The following is a 16,490-nucleotide window of genomic DNA, read 5'->3' as shown; positions in this document are numbered from 1 at the left end:
TTGATATCTTGATGAAATTCAAAGAATTGCTAATTATGTTTTCCAAGATGAGAAAGACAGGCAATCAGAAGAGAAAAACAATATAATTGATAAACTTAACCAAAGAAATCAGAGAGCTTAAACAAAAACTGAAGTGCAGGAAAAAATAGTAGCTGCACCAAAAACTCATGGACAACTCAGAAATAACTACAACTCCAGACAATACAGACAAACCCCAAGATGTTATCTTTGTGACAGACCTAGTCATCTCACGAGAGTGCAAATTTAGGGGACAATTCTTGGACAAAACTTCAGATGAAACTGAAGCATGGAAATCATGTGTTTAACAACAGATTCGATAATGGATTTAATAATGCATTTCGGTATGGGAGCCAAACTACTCAAATTATTTTGATACTGGAAATTACAATAATTCACAACAAGCCCCAGACCTGAATACCATGCAAGACTATATTAAAGCAGGTACTTGTCAAAAATATTCCCAGGTGGGAATCCCCAAAAACTCAATATGTAAAAAGATGCAACTTCATTATGACGGTGTGCCAAGGATTGTGCAGATAAGATCTAGTATATGGAGAAAATGGACTAGGAAGTATGGGCAATGAAATAATAACAAATGAAAATGACAAAGATTTTAAAAACATGGCAAATTAGTAAAGGAGAAATCAATGAAGAATTAGAGAATGAGGAACAGGAACAAGTGTTGAGTTTTCCTGATCCTAGCGTTTTAGCTCCTGTAATACCTGTCCATTCTCTAGAAAATAGCTCAGAACCCCACATAACCCTAAAAATAGGAACCCAAGTTTACAATTGCCTCTTGGACACAGGTGCTGCCAAATCTGCGTTGCAAAAATTTCCTGAAGAGTGCAAAGAAAAAGTGGATTCAATGGAAGTTGTCGGTGTGACTGGAAAACCAACAAAGAGTAAAAAAATTAGAACTCAGAATGGGTTCGCTTGAATCTCTAAGTGTATAACACTCTTTCCTCTCAATGCTAAATTCCCCAATGAATCTAGTGGGTAGAGATCTTCTTTGTAAATTGAGAACAACCATAGTATGTACACCAACCAGAGATATTTCTTTGAAACTCCCAGAAGAATCTCTAAACCTTTTTGGATACAGCAGAGTCAGGGGAGGAAGGAAATAACGTCTATCAGATACCAGATGATATTCCAGAAGGCTTGTGGGCTACAGATTCTACAGATATAGGTTTATTAAAAATCAGCAACCCCTGTTAAAGTGCATACTAAAGGAGGTCCACCACCATGCATTCCACAATACCAACTTAAGTAAAGAGGCCATTGAGGGGATCACTCCAATAATAAATTCATTACTGCAGCAAGGCATAATAACACCATGCATTTCTGAATATAACACCCCAATATTACCAGTTAAAAAACCCAAGCCAGATGCTGAAGGATGAATAGTCTATCAATTCGTTTAAGATTTAAGAACTGTTAATGATCATGTAGTAAATCTTACCCAGTTATACCAAGTCCTGCTACTATTATTTCATGTATCCCAAATCATACAAAATATTTTACTGTGGTTGATTTGTGTTCTGCTTTTTTTCTCAATACCAATACACAAAGACTCACAGAAGATATTTGCATTCACGTAGCAGGGAAATCAATATTCATGGTCCCGACTGCCACAGGGATTCTTTAAAAGTCCTTCATTGTTTTCCCAAGCAAACAAAAATTTGAAAAATATCCAGTTCAAGGTCATTAAACTCATTCACTTGGTAGATGATCTACTTCTAGCATTACCATTTGCAAAAGTGTGCCAGCATGACAGTAAATGTCTTCTGTGTGAGCTCTACAAGAGAGGACACAAAATATCAAAAGCTAAAACTTCAGTGGTGTCTTCTTCACGTAGTCTTTAGGGTTTATGCTGTCTGAGGAGTCCAGAAGCATTTCCCAAAAGAAGTAGCAGACATATAAAAGCTGAGTGGCCCAAGACCAAAAGGCAACTCAGAGCCATATTATGAACCACAGGTTTTTGCAGACATTGGATACCTAATTATGGTGAACTTAAAAAACCACTGACTGCTCTAACAAAAGACACTGAGAAAGACCATTGCAGCTAAAACCAGAGCATTTGCAAGCAATTACAAAGTTAAAGGAAGCAATATTATCAGCTTCTGCTCTTGGTATCCCTAATTATTCAAAACCATTCCCACTCTATGTCCATGAGCTAAAGGGAATATATTGCTTCAGGAGTTTTGACTCAGAGCTTAGGACCAAACCAACATCCTATTGCATATTATTCCAATCAACTAGATCCCATAGCCACAGGTTTATCTCCATGCTTAAGAAGGGTGGCAGCAACTGCATTGTTTGCTACCAAATCTGCAGATTTAAGTGTTAGGCTGCCCACTGATAGTTTATTGTTCACATGAAGTCAAGGCACTTCTGTGAAAGTTCAGAACACAGGTGTTTTCAGATCAATGCCTGGCTAAATATGACATAGTGCTTTTAGGAAATGAACATATAACACTAAAGAGATGCAGTACCTTAAATCTAGCTACATTATTACCCAATTTACCAAAACGGGGTACCATTGCACAATTGTGAAACTGTAGTGCAATTAATAGTAAGTCCCCAGAAAATGTCAGACACACCCCTTGACAACCCTGACCTGATCTTATTATAACACAGATGGATCATACAAGCAGATTTACAGCTGCTACATTAGTAAGTGGATTTGAGACCCTATGGTTTACTTCACTACCCAGGAACCTAAGTGCTAAGAGAGCAGAATTAATCACTTTAAAACACATGTGAACTTGCAAAAGACAAACGTGCAAATATTTTCACTGATTCCAAGTATGCATTTGGAATCTGCCATGCGTTGGTTCTCTCTGGCTTCAGAGAGGATTTTTAACATATATGGTAAAAGAATCGCTCATGCAGAAATAATATGAGAATTACTATCATCTCTTGTAAACCTTAAAATTTCTTAGACTTATAAATGTTGGAAATTTCACCATTGGGAAATTTCATACTTGAAAAATTTCCTATTGATAGTGGGAACTCTATTGGAATGTGAACCCCACTGGCATGGGAGGTTCCTTCTCCTCCCTTCTTAAGATTACTTTAGGACAGAAATCTTTTGCTGAACAATGGAAAGGGCTTTGACCTATGCTTAAGCACAGAACAGGAAGTTCTTTGAGTCATGATTGATTTTAGAATTGATACAATAGAGATACTTGGAATGACAGAATCAGGTCTTGGAAAATACAATTTCCACCCCACTCAGTCCTAACAGGATTTAGGAAGGGCTGCAGCATAGATCAAAATTTAATTATTTGAGAATATGACCTCCAACAGACATGTGCAAAGCCACAGACCTCTGGGCGGTCCTGGGTTAAGCTAGAGCCACCATTGGCACAGGGAAATTAATGGACAGTGATTGGTAGATGTGAGAACTGAGGGGAGGCAACTTGGATGGTTTCCTTAAAGATAGGGGGGTCTGAGGACTGAGGGGGGTGGTTGGAGAGTTTTGGCTCTGAGTGGTTGGAGAGGTGCTCTGAGAAGCTTGCTCTGAAGGAAGCTGAAGGTGGGGGCCTCTGAGACTGTTTCTCCATTTTGGTCACGTGAGTAATAGGGACTGATCTCTTTTCTTTGCCCCAGCTATCTAAGGGCTTGGGCCCTTTGGCCCAGCCTAAACAGAAGGGGTATTTAAGCCCTATTCCCTTCTCTCCCCTTTCTCTCTCCCTCTCTCTCTATCTCTAATTCCTTTCTTCCTCCTGTCTGTAATTAAATTCTATAAAAGGTTGACGGCTGACTTGAGTTTTCATAGCTGAATTCCTTGGCGACCTTAAATTAATATATATCAGTCTTTTAAAAGTGATTTCCTTGTCACACTCTACAACTACCAAAGGAATTAGCAGTGATTCATTGCAAAGGGCATTCTTTAGGATAAGACTTAATTGCCAGAGGAAATCATAGGGAGGATATGGCTGCACAATATGCTGTACAAAATGCTCCAGCTTACATTATGAATCTCTCTGTTATAGATACTACAGATTTCGAAAAACATACAATGACAAAGAGGTTCATAAGTAAAAACAAAATTTTGGAGCCAGAAAAGAAAATGAGATTTAGATAGCGTCAGTGGGAAAACTAATTCTTCCAAAAGTATGTTACTCATAACTAACTGTCCACCAATACACACAAAGGGTCATTTTGGTACACAAGCATTAAATGATATTGTCAAAAGAACTTGGATAGCTCCTGGAATTAGAACTGTGGCAAATAAGATCTGCTCAGCTTGCTTTGTATACACAATTCATAACCAAAGCATATTTAAGCAAAAAGCTTTTGGAGGTGGTCCACTAACTCACACATCATTTGAGCATTTGCAAATAGATTACATCACCATGCCCAAATCAGGACAATTTAAATTTTGTCTAGTGATAGTGGACCAACTAACTAGATGGCCAAAAGCTTTTTCATCTAGCAAAAACACATTAAGCTTTGTAGCCAAAATCTTGTTGAAAGAGATCATTCCAAGATTTGGTATACCACTGAGTGCAGGTTCTGACAAAGGGAAACATTTTACAGATTTAGTTTCTAAAACAAGTTTACGAGAATCTGAGTATCAGACCAAAATTTCATGTCCCATATCACCTACAAAGTTCTGGCCAAATAGAGACTAAACAGAGAAATCAAAAGTATATTTGGAAAATTATGCACAGAAACTCATTTGAAGGGCCAGAGATTTTGCCTCTAACGCTGTTCTATTTGCACACTAGACAAAGAGGAGATGTGCATACATCACCATAGGAAATGTTATTTGGATATTCACCATTGCAGACAAAGTTTTAAGACAGCTTACATATCTATGCTTGGCGGAGATCTTGCACTTGCTAAATATGTCATAGAGTTACATAGCAGGATTAGAGAATTACAAGAAATGGGAATTTTAACTCAAGGGGGTCTGTTCGATTATGCACTCCATTCAATAAAATCTGGGGATTCAGTTTACATCAAAAACTTTAATAGAACTAGAGCAACACAACCATTATGGGTAAGGGCCTTTCCATGTTATTTTGACAACTCCTTCAGCTGTTTGTATATTAGAGAAAGAATCATGGTTGCATTGCTCACATGTGAAAAAAGCAACAGCAGCAAAAAAGATTACAACAGACAACATGGCTGCTGTCAAAACTACACCAGAAGAAGAAATTATTCAAGTAGAATAACACAGATTAAGATCGAGACAAAGGAGAAAACAACATAAGAAATGGAGAAGATGACACTGGAAAAGACAATTGCACTATAACAAACACATTGCAGAAAAAAATCAGAGAGAAAAGGAATATAGACTAATTATGGATATGAACTATAACATTTTTGCACCATTCTAACATTATACACTTTCATTATAGTTGCAAACAAACACTACATAGTAACAGCATAAAGACAGAAGATAATAGCAGAGGAGGTGACTTTGAAGATTTGGTTAGTATTCACTACAAAATAACATACATATATAGAACACATTTCTCACAAACTCGGCAACATCATAACCAGATAATGAGTATTCATAGAAATAAATTAATACAGATAAATCACCTTGGGGAAGATAATAATGATTGTACACATTAAATTAATAAGATCTTATCTCACAGAATCACTTTTGTGCTCCTAGGAGATAAGATCAGAAGAACATACATATCTTTCAAAAGAAAATCTTTTAAGGTTTTCTGAGACTATCTTAAGAGGGGAAGTTTATTTTCCTATTGCAACATGTAAATAGTTTATAAATCCTATGTACATAATTTATAATATAATTTGTATGTAACATAAACATAGATGTAGAAATTGTATAGATCTATATATTTATGTAGATGTGTTTATAGATAAACCATTAAAAAGTTTTGGTTTTCTGTATTTGTGATAAAATAAGGCCTTACCATAGTAAAAAGTTTCATTTGAATTGCTCAAATAGGACTTAAAAGATGTAGTTTGCATGAGTTTTGCATAGTTATTTTAGATAGACTTTAGTTTTTATAAAACAAGTTAAATTGGTTTTTAACTATTTTATTGTTTCAAAAGTTTACATTTTGTATTTTGAATTTTGAAATTCTGTAATTATGTTTTATGCTTGCATATGTACAAATGTTTTCATTGAAATTTTCTTTTCTTTGATTTATATGCCTAATGCAGATTAGCATAGATAAAGTGTAGCAATAAGAATGGGATAAGATAAATGTTAAGATTAAGACTATTTGGGGGGGGGGGTGATATAATAATAATGTTAGGTATAGCTTTATAATTACATTGAATAGCGAGCATTTGGGAGAGTTTTTTTTAATCTCTCCATATTCTTGAAGGGGGGAAATTATGAGGATGATATTAGAAATTAAGTCTTATTATATTAGTTTAGAAATAATAAATATTTAAGCTGGCTTGAGAAAAAATTGGAGTTTGAAACAGAGTTGAGAGTGTCAATTTCAAATGTTGACAGTGTGTGGAGGATGGGTAATGGTTTCTCTGTTACAGTCTAGAGTTATTTTCTCTCTCAGAGTTCTGGGAGCTGGTGACATCTTTCCTCTCTCTCCTCACTGTCTGAGGTAAAAGGAAAGAAGGGAAAAACCTGATGAAGCTAAAAGTGATTTCCCTTTTCCAACTTGGGAAACACTAGTGACTATCTATTGATATTACATAAGCTGTTTTTATATTTGAGAAGACTAAAGAAAGGCCTGGTCTTCTTGCTGAGGCTCAGCCAGCTAGCCTTTGTTATTTTTAAAACTTGGAGACAAAGAATTAAATACTTCATATAAGGATAATAGTGTTTAGTTTATTGTAGAATAGTGAAAATTTGGGTTAGTCAGATCAGGAAGGATCAGTATAGCCTGTGGAAACAAGAGAAGGGGTTCCTTGTGGAAACAGGAAGTTTTATTTGGGTGAAGTTAGAATCCCTTAGTATTAGAAATCCTTTTTGATCCTTATATTCTCAATATCATAGTTTATTTTTATATAACAAGAGTATCCTTAGAGTCCTTGTACATAACATTTTTACACACCAAAGTTGGATAAACTGTACAAAAAGGTTTGCAAAGTGCTTTATATATTTATCTCATTCTAACCTCACAACTCTGAGAGGCAGGGGTTATTACTAATCCCCTTTCATGGATGATGAAAATAAAAGAACACAGAAGGGGCAGCTAGTAGATAGCAACCCAGGCCTGGAATTGGGCGGTCTTAAGGTGTAGCCGTGAAAAATGTGGGTTTTCATGACTGAATTGCCAAAACTGTAAAGATAATTTTTGTGTCTTGATTTTAATAAAAATAAGTGGTCGCCATTGGAAAAATTCCCAAATATGAAAATACCCAAGTCAGCTGGGTTTTATGGAGATTTTAATTAATACAAATGAAGGAATTAAGAGAAGGGAGAGACATAGTAAGAGGAAATAGTAGGAAGGGCATAGGCCAATAGGCCTAGGCCTGAGCCTTGAGAGACTATTCAATCTTTTATCACTCACCACAAGATTTGTCCCAAGCAAGCTCTAGTGTTCAGAGAGACCCTCCAATTCAGCTTCCAAACTGAACTCCCACCAAGTTCAGAGAGAGAGCCAACTCCTTTTAAAGAGAAATTTCTCTTATGTCACCTCCCCTAAATTTTCACATCTACCAAGATGTTTTCCCCAGGAATGACCATTCTTAGTTCATATCTTTTGTTCTTACCTTCTCTGGGTAGACTAAAACTTCACACCTCTTTTGTTAAGCTTGCCTTTTGTAAGTTGCTTGACCTTTTAATGATTAATTTAACCTTCATAGGTACTTAGTACCCTTTTGTATTAGATCTAAAAATAGACTTAGCTTAAAGTTTTAGCTTCACTATGAGTTGGGGACTTTTAATTGTTCAGTAAGGAATTTTACAACTTTATCTTCCCCTAAAGTATGCCTAAGTATGGGTGGAGTAATGTTAAAATTCCCAATACATTCCTGATCAAGTACCTCCATTTGTTACAATAAGGGAATAGCCTTAACCAAATATTCTAAGGTAGAGTCTGAGCAGTTTTAAGATTCACATGAGTTCAAATATAGTATCAGGCACTTCCTAGCTGTGTGGCCCTGGGCCACTTAACCCCATAGCCTATCCCTTAAGGTTGGATTTTGAACTAAGGACTTTCTGACTCCAGGTCTAGCATTATGGCATCACTTAGCTGCCTAAATGTCACCATATCACATACTTAGAAGAAAGAAAATGAGTGGGGGACACAAGGAGAGAGAGGGAAAAGAGGGGTGAAGATCTAGTAGTGAGAAAAGTAAATATGAAAATATTATGTGACCCGTCTCACCTCCCTTCAAAACACAGAACTGCCCTCCCACCAAACCCAACTACAGGACCAAGATTTATAAGATTAGCTTTCTTGATTTTCCCCGTTATCTCATGTGTGTGTAGTTTTGGTTTTTTACCTCTTCTAGATGTTTTCTTTGTCTTCAGTTTGTCTTCTCATTGGGTTTTTAGGCTACTGGCTTTACTCTGTTATTCCAGGTAGTCTGTATTCTGGCTCTTCACCCTTGCTCCTTTCATCTGTCCCTTGTTTATTTTCCATTTTCTAACAAAGACATTTACCCATTAGTTTATCTCAGATCATCCATAAGTTTAACATATCATCACAATCCCAAAGTTTTCACTTCCTATAGCAGAAAAGCATTTACCAAACATTATTTTAGCTCTATAGGAGTGGTGTTATTCACCGCTAGTATTCAGAGAAAACCAAACTAAAGCAGCATGTCTCAAACTAAACTTGACCATAAGATATTTCTGAGCTTGATGAAAAAACAAAGGAATTCATGTATGCTAGTCCAGAAGATCATAACCAGCAAGGATCATGAAAGATTCCAAAATAAAAGGGAAATTTTAAAATAAAACAGAGGAAATAAAACCTATTTCCAGACCAAAATAAAATTTAAAAAAAACAGGCACACATATAAACATTTTGGTACATGCACAATGCTACATTTAATTTTGTGGGGGAAATATAATTTGCACTTGAATCTTTTTCCTCCTTACAGAACTCTCATTCACACTTTGAAAAAGATAATTTAGTAGATATTTAGAATAGAACTGAAAAACAAGCAATATAACTTTATTATAATCTGTTACACAAATCTAAAGAATAATGGCTCAAATCCTTAAATATATATAGGCCCACAAGTACATGTTCTCTCTAATTATACTGCAATCTGAGAGAGACAGGCCCTTCCCATCTCCTTCCCCCCAAAATGTTTAATCCATTCATATAGGCATTCAAATAAAAGAAAAAACCCTGAAATGTATAAAGTTTATTTAATTATCTATATTTACCTAGCAGACAGCCTGGAATCTCATGCTACATTTTGGAAACCTGTGGAGAAGCACAATACAAAAAAGATTTTAGATGTTACATACTTTTAGGAGAAAACATGATATATTATGATAAAAATACCTGAAAGTTCATATAAAAGTCATTAGAGGATTGAAGTTATCATTTTAGATACCTCCAGCTATGAATGATATTTATATCTCCCTGATTTAAAGAAGTGTGCATATTTTACTTTTTAAAAACCCACCAAACAAAAATAGACTGACAATGCAAGGCCTGAATAGGCCTAGAAACAATCCTTTATTAAATTTAAAACAAAACAAAAACACACCCAGTTTCCCTTATTTGCATAATGAAACACAACAAAAGTGCACTTCTTCTCTGGTTCCAATAATATAATACTCTGATCTGTGATCTCATAAGTATGGCTATTTCTTACTTCAAATACATATTTGCCTGCTCTCTATGGTTCTCATTACTGTCCTCTCACAAATATATCACAAAGGGATCTACCCAACATAGTGGAAAACCTCTCCTCAAATTCTTTGGATATTCATCACTTGGCTACCAATAGATTTAGTTAGGGGGTTGCCCATCCCTAGGTATCTGTGTGTTGAAGGGGAAAAAGTTGAAGGAAAGTGAGGAGGGAGAATTACATGCTGTAGGTCTCCCTCCAATACACTTAATACAAATTAATATTCTCCTATCTTCATCACAATCTGCTCATTTATATATTTAGATTTATCTTTCTCAAGATAAAAGTTCTCTAAGGTCAAGGACTGACACAAAAGTATCATGCCTTGAATACAGTAAACAATTAATGTATACTTGTATTGAATTAAAAATGAAAAGATCAGCTTCGCTTCTCAATTTCCGTAATTTATCTATGATATGACCTGCCAGGCAATTGAGAGTATTCAAAGGAGGACCAAAAACCAGACCCACTCTCAAGGAACTCATCAAAGTAATACAAAAGACTACATGCAAACCATATGTATAAATAGGATATATTCAGGATAAGTTGTAGATAAATTTAAAGAGAAAGTGCTACAATTAAGGAGTGGGTAAGTCTTATAAGTGAACTTGAGTTGAGACTTGAAGGAAGCCTAGAAGGCTAGGAGGTAGCCATGAAAAAAGTGTTATAGGTATGGGCGGAGGGGAGGGGGCTCAAAGTCAAGGAAAATACTCAGTAGTGGAGAGATGGAGTATGTGTGAGAAATAGCAAGATGGTTAGTGCCCCTGGATATGAGAGTATGTGGGAGAAAGCAAGTTACAAGAATAATGAAAAAGAAGGAAGGGGCCAGGCTCTAGAAGTGACAAAGAACCACTAGAGTTGACTGAATGGGAGCTGAGGAAAGTAGTAGTGGTGACAGTGTCAGACTAGGAATTTGACAAATACACAGATAATGCAGAGAATGGAAGAGACTTAAGGCAGGGAGAATAAGAAGGCAAGATGGTAGAAGACAGAAGAGGACCCAAAAGAAACCAGGCAGCTGGGTTGCTCAGTGGATTTAGAGTCAGACCTAGAGACAGGAGGTCCTGGGATCAAATGTGGCCTCAGATATTTCCCAGCTGTGACCCTGGGCAAGTCACTTAACCCCCATTGCCTAGCTCTTACCACTCTTCTGCCTTGGAGCCAATACACAGTATTGACTCCAAGACAGAAGGTAAGGGTTTAAAAAAAAAGAAGGCAGAAACAACAGTGATGAGGAACCTTTTGGAACTTTTTAGGGACCCTGTGCCATTCCCCCCAAACCCCCCCAACTGGGTGCCAGTGTCCCCATTGCACGCCTCGCCTCCAACTGCATGCAGAGCATGGCTACCAATGTTACATTAGGCTACATGGTCAATTAGAGTAATACATTCCCTGGAATGTATAATACAGGGTTCCCAGTCCAATTTCTACACAGTGCATGTATAAGGGAAAAGGTCAGTGACTCAATCCTAATCAAAGGGAGTCTTAATTAACCCATCCATCCTGAATAGGCATCATCTCTGGGTGGGGGGCCTGGGAATATTCAGTAAATGTGAAAGGCTGCCAGAACTGGAATGGATGTGAATTTCCTGGAATCCTCAGGTATTTGGTAGGTCTTTGAGACAGCAAGACCACAGGCAGGAATTTTCTTCTCTATGTGAGTATTTCTTGCATACCCAATAATCTGAGGGACTAGCTTTAGTTACTGCTTCCCCAAAATGAATTAGGGAATTATTTGCTCAGGTAGCTGGGTGGGCATAATTCAAAGGTAGGGATTAAGATAAAGAGTTTTTTCTGCTGCAAAAGAGATATTTGAGGTCTTCCATTGGCTCACAGGAATAGATATCCCTACCTCCTCTTCTGTCACCTGTTTCTGGGGGGATAAAGGATTTAATTTAATGCAAGAGACATGAGTCCATGTAGTCTGCCCTTCCAGTTTTACAGCAGTAGGAGTAGACAGGATATTTTGATGGGGACCCTCATATGAAGATGTGAGCTAGTTAGATCCTTCCATTTGGGCCAGGTGTGTGATTTCTCTCCATCCTACTTTGAAAGATTAGGGATGATCTGATTAGCATATTCCCTTAGGGTTTGATGAATGGGATTCAGCCCTATATTTACTGAGGAGGTTATTAAACCCTACAGTGCAATCAGGAGGGCCCTGACCCAATCAAATCTTTGCTTACAAAAGCAAGACTGTAGAAGTAGTGGGGGCACAGCCACACTGCCCCAGCAATAGTGGAGAGAAGTTAGAATGTCCCACCCCCTGCATTTGGGGGCAGGGCCAGTCTCCCAGCCAGCCAAGCCAGGTAGCTGGCTTGTGTGTGCCCACCTGAGGGCTCTGCATGTCATCATTGGCATGTGAACCATAGGTTTGCCATAGCAGCTATAGGACTTGGCAACTGACTATGGGGAGTGACATATAGTTGGGTGCCTGAGAGACTGGAAGATAGTGGCAACCTTAACAGTAAAAGGCATGGGACAGGTGTGGCTAGGCCTATAAATGGGAGGTCTGGGGTTCAAATCTGAAATCTCAGACACTTTCTAAGTATGTGACCTGGGCAAATCACTTAACACTAATTACCTGGCCATTATCTCTCTCTTGCCATAGAATTAATCAATTTTAAGGTATATAACTGTGGAATCTAGAGGCCCCCAAACTTGTAGCCTAGAAAGATATATAACATAAGATAATAACCACCCCCACCCCCACTTTATTTAGCTTAAAAGTAAAAGCCTCAGCTTTGACCTGGTCACCTGAGAGTTTCTCCCTGAGGGAAAGTCCAACTCCAGGGGTCTCAAACTAACAATAGACCTTAAAGGAATTTAAGTGGGGATGACCAATCCCATCAGATGTTAAGTATCTCTTTTGTCCCAATGGTTTCTCTCCTTAGGCCTTTAGCCCCTCACTGTTATTCCTGTCTGGAACTTCTCATTTTTCCTTTGTTACCATTATAAAGTCAATCAACTCTCTCATCCTCAGTCCCCATGTTCCCCCAAGAAAAGTATTTAAACTTCCCAACTTTAATGGCTTCTTGGAATTGTCCAATCTAGTGGGGTTGGCATTCCCAGAGGAAAGTGACCAGAGCAACCAGAGTTCAATCCTCTGCCTAGGTGTGTGGCATGCAGCTCTACATGGAAGCCTAACTCAGCACTGTACCCCTTTCCTTAAAGAGTAGTTTTTCTGACTATAATAGTTCTGTGTTTTTTCCCCCAGTCAACAGTTAGAAGGTAAGGATTTCAAAAAGTAATGATGATATTAAGGGGAAGATTTGGGGTGGTGGGTTGGGAGGAGATGAGTTCTGTTTTTGACATGTTATGTTTAAGATGTCTACAAGACATCTTGTTCAAGGGCTCTAAAAGGCAATTGTAGATTTGAGATTGGAAGTTAGCAAAGAGCTAGATAAATAGATTTGATTATCTACATAGAGTTGAATCAATGATCATTAATAGGAATAAATCAAGTAAGGTTTTTTTTTTTTTAAACCCTTACCTTCCATCTTGGAGTCAATACTGTGTATTGGCTCCAAGGCAGAAGAGTGGTAAGGGCTAGGCAATGGGGGTCAAGTGACTTGCCCAGGGTCACACAGCTGGGAAGTGTCTGAGGTCAGATTTGAACCTAGGACCTCCCGTCTCTAGGGCTAGCTCTCAATCCACTGAGCTACCCAGCTGCCCCCTAGTAAGGTATTTTTTGAGGATGAAAGAGGTATGGGTATAATTATAGGCAGCAAGGAAGCAGGTAATAAACAGGCAGAAATTGAAGATTAATGAAAGTATGGGGATGATAACAATAATCTGCTGGAGAAGATAAAATGGAATGAGATTACTTATACTTATAGAGGGATTAGCCTGGGGAGAAAGAAGGGTATGTGGGGTAAAAGAGGAGAAAGCAGGCAGAAGATATTTGAATGATGTGAAATAAGAAGGGGAAAAGAGGGAGGCTCCTGGCAAATGAACTCAATTTTTTCAGTGAAATGAGACATTTCTCATCTAAGAGGATGAGGGGAAGAGGGCCCATAGAGAATTAAAGAAGGATAAAAAGGTATGGAGAAAAGCCACAATAATGAGTGGGAGAGTGGTCAATTAGAGAGGTATAAAAGGAATGATTTGTCCAGTGAAGCTCCAGTTGAGATTTTGTTACATAAATAGTGAATACAATGTTTTATTTTTAATGTTATATAAATTTAGAGGAATAATTTCAATATTTTCTTCATGTTTGTTCAAACAGAATATGAATATAAATGGTGGCAAATGATAGTAGGGGTGATGCAAGGCTGAGGTTTGGCAGGGCAGGGTCATTGATAGGATAAAAGGTCAGTATAAGAGTCGAACACTGTACAGATTACCATGGTTTCAAAATGGGGAAAGCCAGTGCAAGGATGACATTCTAGGAAAAAATGAGGAGTGGAGAAAATGATGGTCCCAGTGAGGATGAAAAAGAATTTGGGGTTGTAAGAGAAAGAGAAAGATGACAACAAATTATGATCACATAAAAGGGATTTCAGGGTTCCAAACATGGATGTCAACAGTAAGTGATGGTAAGATCAAAGGTATGACTGTAACTGAGGTGGAGTGGATGAGAAATAAAAAAGATGAGGAATTGAGGAGATTTTGAAGGAATATCAATATGAAAGTTGAAGAACTCTAGTATAAGGGGAGGAGTTAAGAAGGAAAGACAGACTTAAAGCCAGGTACTGAATTCCTAGAGGTTGGCAGACAACAGAAGCCAAAATCTTCATTGGGTGATAAATATGGATAGAATGAATCTAAAAGAGGATAGGTTTCAGAGTGATAGTGTCAGAAGGGAAGTCTTCAAGCTGTAATGGGGAGCAAGAAAGGTTATTCTAACCCTTCTCCTTACCACTAGTAAACTGGAATGCGGCTGGTATCTTCTCTGCCATTTAAGAGTTGACTAGAACACTCAGAGGTTGAGTGATTTGCCTAGGGTCACACCATCAATATGTCAAGAGAGGGGCTTGAAGCCAAGTCCTTCTTGGACACTTCCTAGCTGTATGATGTTGGGTATGTCACTTGCCCCCATTGCCTAGCCCTTACCACTCTTCTGCCTTAGAATTAATATACGGTATTCAAAGACAGAAGGTAAAGGCTTAAAAAATAACAAACAATAAAGTCACTCTGTGAGTTAAGCAGTATAAATTTTAATATTCTCATTATAAAGGTGATTTCTAAAAAATAAGGCCATACATAACTTACCTATAGTCCCTATTAGATAGTATATGAAGCAGGATTCAAATTAGAGTCTTCTACTTCTGAGTCCAGGGTTCACTTAACAGTTTTTTAACACATAAATACTTTATTTGGATTTACTTCCTTCTTTCTTTTCCTCCTATTTACTTGAGGGGGGTCCAACAGACAGATAACAATATTATACACAAGACTTCATAGAAGTCTACTATGAAAACCTCTGACAAAGGTCTCATTTTTCAAATTTATAAGGAGCAAAGTCAATTGTACAACCAAAAAAAAAAAAAAGCAAGCCATTCCCCCAATTGACAAATGGTCAAGGGACATGCATAAGCAGTTTTCAGAAAAAGAAATCAAAACTGTCAATAAGCACATGAAAAAAGTATTCTAAATCTCTCATAATTGGAGAAATGCAAATCAAAACAAAGATGAGGTAGCACCTCACACCTAGCAGATTGGCTAATATGACAGTAAAGGAAAATAATAAATATTGGAGAGGATGTGGCAAAATCAGGACACTAATGCATTGCTGGTGGGGTGAATTAATCTAACCATTCTGGAAGGTAATTTGAAATTATGCACAAAGGGCCATACCACTGCTGGGTTTGTATCCCAAAAAGATAATAAGGAAAAACACTGGTACAAAAATATTCAACAGTACAAGCAGACATGTCAAGTTAAGGTTAACAGTTTCTAAACGGCTTATGTTAAAGTTTTACCAATTGTTAAAATTAACGAATGTAAGATTGTGTTTTTATCTCTCTCCTACTATCCTATGTGACAACTTAAGTCAAATTACAACTCTTCTCTTCTCTGTCATCTAATTTATTAGCACATTTCTCAGTAGTAGGTTAAAGACATTCTTTTCAAAATCTCACCTACAGAAGCAAAGTGGAACAATGGATTAAGAGCAAGTCTCCTTGTTGGGAAGTAAAGGGGTTGGAAGGGGGACAAAGTATTTACTTAGTACTTACTACGGGCCAGGAATTGTGTTAAAAAAAAATCAGGCCTGGAAATAACAAATACAATAAGCAAATTATAAATAAAAATTCAGAGTTTCAAAAATTTTACTGCATAAAAGAATGGTTTCTAGTACCTATTACATAATATATAGTGAAAGTTGTAATTTCATCAATGTGTATTTCTACCAATGGTACAAAAGCAACTCATTTATGCTTGCCCATCCTGAATCACCCTTCCCCATGATATTCCCCATAAATTCACTTCAGGGATCTACCCCACATGTTTGAAAAAGCATGAATACCACTGGAGGAAACAGGCTCTCCAGTGATTCCTTACTCTGGTAGTGAAACTAACCCCTAAGCTTGTCTTCAAAGTCTCCTATATAATTAATTCCTTATGCATAATTTGTTTCAAATATCTTACACTCACCACACTTTTCTTCAATGCTCTATGATCTTCAACCTCAATTCTTTGAAAACTGTAATATAGCTTTGCCATACCCCATCACTGGAAGAATATTGTAA

At 37.3% G+C, this 16,490-nt stretch overlaps 1 protein-coding gene across 5 annotated transcripts in view; it reads right to left on the bottom strand.

Moving 5' to 3' along the window:
- The window catches only part of PCGF3 (polycomb group ring finger 3), a 144,524-nt gene that overhangs the window by 77,841 nt on the left and 50,193 nt on the right, over nt 1-16,490 (bottom strand). For all 5 annotated transcript variants that reach the window (XM_007496965.3, XM_007496963.3, XM_001366232.4 and 2 more), the window contains 2 exons: nt 9,326-9,365; nt 8,431-8,573 (listed from right to left, as the gene is read on the bottom strand). The gene's annotated coding sequence lies outside the window, so the exon portion shown is untranslated. The remainder of the gene's footprint in view (nt 1-8,430; nt 8,574-9,325; nt 9,366-16,490) is intronic.

Source organism: Monodelphis domestica, chromosome 6 (assembly GCF_027887165.1).
Source record: "Monodelphis domestica isolate mMonDom1 chromosome 6, mMonDom1.pri, whole genome shotgun sequence".
NCBI lineage: Eukaryota > Metazoa > Chordata > Mammalia > Didelphimorphia > Didelphidae > Monodelphis > Monodelphis domestica.
Note: the sequence above shows the minus strand (reverse complement) of the source record. Positions and strands in the feature narration are given on the sequence as shown.